General features: G+C 34.2%; 2 non-coding genes across 2 annotated transcripts; one reads left to right on the plus strand and one right to left on the minus strand.

Moving 5' to 3' along the window:
- Nucleotides 1-2,466: 2,466 nt before the first annotated feature.
- Nucleotides 2,467-2,539, minus strand: Trnav-cac. The gene has a single exon. It is a non-coding gene; the product is annotated as a tRNA-Val (tRNA).
- Nucleotides 2,540-3,048: 509 nt separating this feature from the next.
- On the plus strand, nucleotides 3,049-3,121 carry Trnav-cac. Its single transcript has one exon. It is a non-coding gene; the product is annotated as a tRNA-Val (tRNA).
- Nucleotides 3,122-5,000: the final 1,879 nt, after the last annotated feature.

Consider the following 5,000-nt stretch of genomic DNA (forward strand, 5'->3'; position numbering starts at 1 on the left):
TCCATTCCATCCTCTCTATCTCTTTTTCTCTTATTTCTCACTTCTCTCTTGTTTGTTTGTTATTTCTCTCACTCTCTCCCCCCTCCTCTCTGTTTGTTTTTTCTCTCACTCTCTCCTCCCTCCTCTCTGCTTTTCTCTCACTCTCTCCTCCCTCCTCTCTATTTATTTTTTTCTCTCACTCTCTCCTCCCTCCTCTCTGTTTGTTTTCTCTCTCACTCTCTCCTCCCTCCTCTCTATTTTCTCTCTCATTCTCTCCTCCCTCTTCTCTGTTCGTTTTTTCTCCTCCCTCCTCTCCACTTAGCCTACTCCCCTTTGCCCTAGTCTAGCTTTTTAGTTCCTTTTACGTATTCTCTCCTTTTACTATTTCTCTATTTCCTTATTCTTGCTGCTATATACTTTTCCTCTGGAACATCTTGGTCTTTTCTCTGCCTTTATTGTTCTACAAAACTACCCCCCCCCACCATCTATCCTTTTATACTCGCTTTATCTTTCCTCTTTTCTTTCTCGGCTGTTCTCTTGTTCTAGATATTTTATCCTGTATTCCTACGACCCTATGACCCCCCTTTTCCCTTCATCCTGCCCTTTTACCAGGCCACGGAAAATCTATAGGATCCTGGAGGAGCTACGGCAGACACTTCGCCCTACCTTTCCCTATTTTATTTGTCCTTTCTGCGATGCCCTTTTTGTGAATCGAAATGATTTTCTATACAAATGAACTTTGTTATCAAGTTAGTTTTAAATTAAAATATTGTGTTTATATTATGCTGCCGGACACTTTAGAAAAGCGATGCATTTTAAAACTAATATGACACTCTGCTTCTTCCTTTTTATATTACTCTCTTATGAGAATATGCAAGTTTCTATTGTTTGGTTTATAAGCATTATAGTCACTTTTTTTTGTATCAATTTCGGTCTTATTGACAATAGCGAAGACCTTTTTTTTTGTCCTTTGTGAATAGAGATAGATAGATAGATAGACAGAGAGAGAGTGTAAGGGTGTCTGTGGACAGAGCCCTTTCGCCACACCGTCAAATATGGCGCTGCCCCGTGAAGCGGGGTGAAAGGAGTAAGGGCCGGGATAGGTGGGCCCTGTTTACTCTAAAAAACAAACAAAAAAGGCAGAATCGCAAAATGGATATCCCTCACAAGCCCTCAAGGAAGATAGGGCTGTCTGTGGATGAGTGGTGTTGTACTTTCATCCCAACTATTAAGACATAACACACCCAGCTTTCCCAACTAAGGCAATAATCAGGACAGGTACAACCTTTTCTCCTTCGGGTCCGTCTCATGGCACTGTAAGATTGAAGTGGGGGGTGGGGGGTAACAAACACACGTTCGTCTTAACACTCGTCTATTCAGTGGAGATGAGTCCCCTTATATACGAGGGGTTTTGACATCATATATGTAAAAACATTTTTGAGATACACCACGCAACAGCAGGGTGTAGCAACTTAATAAAAGTGAATACAATGCAAAACTCAATTATAAAAATAGGAAATAAAACGATAAAGTCAACAAAACGTGACTAAAATACAAATGTTTATGGTGAACATGAAGACTGAATTCCAACATTGCAATCAATAAAATCAACGTGCAAAATACATGAATTAAAAAAATAAGAATATTCAAAATAGTTGCAAACATATAAAATAGCTCACAAATGCCCATAAAAATGAGTGGAAAACTGCCATAAAAGTTTACAGAGAAAAAAAACAAAAAAGAAATTGATACAAAATAAAAAAGAAGTGACAAAAACCCTTATAAACCAAGCAATAGAAACAATAACAAATATAAAAAAAGGAAGACGCAGAGTGGCATGTTAGTTTAAAAATACATCGCTTTCTCAAGAAGGGAGGCCTGGAAGCCTCACAAGAGCACACATACAAATCACCGCATGCGAGTGTGTGTGTGCATCCGTGCCCACGCGCATGGTTTTAAGTAAATTAAACATAGATACGGTAGTGGGTGAATCTATCGTAGATATGATGGTGGGTTGAGAACCACCAACAACGATTACCTTACCAACTATTCCCCTGGGGAAGGATCTTGGGCCAGCCACCCAAGGATAAAGATCCAATCAACTGCATGATGTCAACATGGCGCCAAGTAGTAAGTAAAAATAATAAAAATAATAATGATAATGATAATAATAAAATATATATATATATATATATATATATATATATATATATATATAAACACACACACACACACACACACACCACACACACACACACACACACACATATATATATATATATATATATATATATATATATATATATATATATATATGCATATATATATATATATATATATATATATATATATATATATATATATATATATATATATATATATATATATGTATTTCTGTTTACATTCCATGGTGCAAATTAGTGCTCAGAAGGAAGCTAAGTTGGAATAAGTGCCTCCAGTTCCACACATTCTGACCCGAAAAACAGCTGTTTCCGCCCGGGATCGAACCGGGGACCTTGCGCGTGTGAAGCGCACGTGATAACCACTACACTACGGAAACGGATGATGTGAAGTGCTCTTCAAGACATTAATTAAGTGTTTTGCAGTTACTTGCAGAATATCTCTCTCTCTCTCTCTCTCTCTCTCTCTCTCTCTCTCTCTCTCTCTCTCCTCTCGATCTTTCTCTCTATGTATACACATACACACACACACGCACACTCACACGCACAGCAAACACACACACACACACACACACACACACCACACACACACAACACACTTATATATATATATATATATATATATATATATATATATATATATATATACGTATATATATGCGCTATATATATATATATATATATATATATATATATATATATATATATATATATATATATATATATATATATATAGAAAGAGAGAGAGAGAGAGAGAGAGAGAGAGAGAGAGAGAGAGAGAGAGAGAGAGAGAGAGAGAGAGAGAGAGAGAGAGAGAGAGAGAGGAGATATTTCTGCAAGTAACTGCAAAACACTTAATTAATGTCTTGAAGACCACTTCATTTCATCCGTTTCCGTAGTGTAGTGGTTATCACGTGCGCTTCACACGCGCAAGGTCCCCGGTTCGATCCCAGGCGGAAACAGCTGTTTTTCGGGTCAGAATGTGAGGAATGATATACACATATCATCATCATCATTAATATTGTTATTTTCATCATCAAAATTATTATTATTATTATTATTATTATTGTTATCATTATTATTATTATTATTATTATTATTATTATTATTATCATTATTATTATTATTATCATCATTTTCATTAGCATTATCGTTGTTGTTGTTATTATTATTGTTATTATTATTATTATCATTATTATTATCATTCTTCTATCATTATCATTATCATTTTTTATACTTATTCTTATACTTCTTCTCCTTCTTACTATTATTAGTGTTATTATCATTATTATTATCATCTTTATTATTATTATTATTATTATTATTATTATTATTATTATTATCATTATTATTATTATCATTACTATTATCTTTCTTCTTCTTCTTCTTCTGCCTCTTATTATTATTATTATTAATAATATTAGTGTCATTATTATTATTACCATTTATTATTATTATCATCATCATCATCATCATTATCTTTATTATCATTAATGGTACTATTATCATCATTATCATCAACATCCTTATCATTACACTCATGGATAATATTATATTCTCTCTGCATTCATCTTTAGCTATTTTTATTATAATCAGTATAATTATTGACCTTTTTTTTTGCATGTGAACGATATGCATGATCAGATGAAATTAATCTTTAAATCTTCACTATTATCATCATTATTATCATCATTATTATCATTATTATCGTCATCGCTTTATATCGAGGCGTTTCTTGAATATTCTCTTCCTAGCCTTTCTATTTTCTTCTATTTTTTTTATTTTTCTTAACCCTTATTGGTCTTGTGTTTATTTTGTGTTTCCCTCTTTCGTTTGCGGTCGAGAAATATTTTTGGTTTGAAGAAAACAAAACATTTTTCACTTTCTCTCTCGGTTCCTCCGATGTGCCCAGGGTGGGGCAGGGGGGGGTGGGGTGGGTGTGGGGGGGAGGGGGGGAAGAGAAAGTGAGGCGAAGAGGATGGATAGGTAGATCGATGGATGGATAAAAAGATTGATAGATAGGTTGAAAGATAGATAGATAGAGAGAGAGAGAGAGAGACAGAGAGAGAGCGAGAGAGATAGCGAGATAGATAGATAGATAGAGAGAGAAGAGAAAAAAAAAAAGCAAGAAAGGGAGAGAGACACTGACAGTGACAGAGACATACAGACAGACAAACAGACAGAGTGAGAGAGAGAGAGAGAGAGAGAGAGAGAGAGAGAGAGAGAGAGAGAGAGAGAGAGAGAGAGAGAGAGAAAGAAAGAGAGAAAGAAAGAGATTTCCTCCCCCTTTTGAAGAAAATAATTTAATACATCTTTTTCCTCATCTTCAACCTGATTTTGTTAAGGGAAGTCTTCCTATCTCTAATTACTTTCTTAACCAGTTGCATGCAGCGTTGCAGAGAAGGCTGCGAAGATTCCAATTTACTTTTTTTTTAAACTTTAATGATGTTGCAGACTCCCCCCCCCCCCAACACCTTCCATTTCTTGCTATCATTTGCGTCTTTATTAACTCTCTGAGTTAGCTACAGTGACTTCTGATATAATTAGTATTTCTTTTAGTATTGTTATTATCTATTTGTTATTATTTATTACTTTTATTTCATATTACTTACATTATATTTGTATTATTTATATTATATTTGTATATTATTATTTAGTATTATTAGTATTTATTTTATTTATTTATGTTTTATCCCTATGCCTTTACTCCCACAGTATGTTATAAACAGGATACACGTTAAAAGCCCAAAGATCCCTTAAATGCGTGTGTTTACGTCTTTATTAATTGTCACAGAGTTAGAATTAATGTTTTTTTGGAATTTAAGTCTTTAGGTCGGGATG

Source organism: Penaeus monodon, chromosome 7 (assembly GCF_015228065.2).
Source record: "Penaeus monodon isolate SGIC_2016 chromosome 7, NSTDA_Pmon_1, whole genome shotgun sequence".
Lineage (NCBI taxonomy): Eukaryota > Metazoa > Arthropoda > Malacostraca > Decapoda > Penaeidae > Penaeus > Penaeus monodon.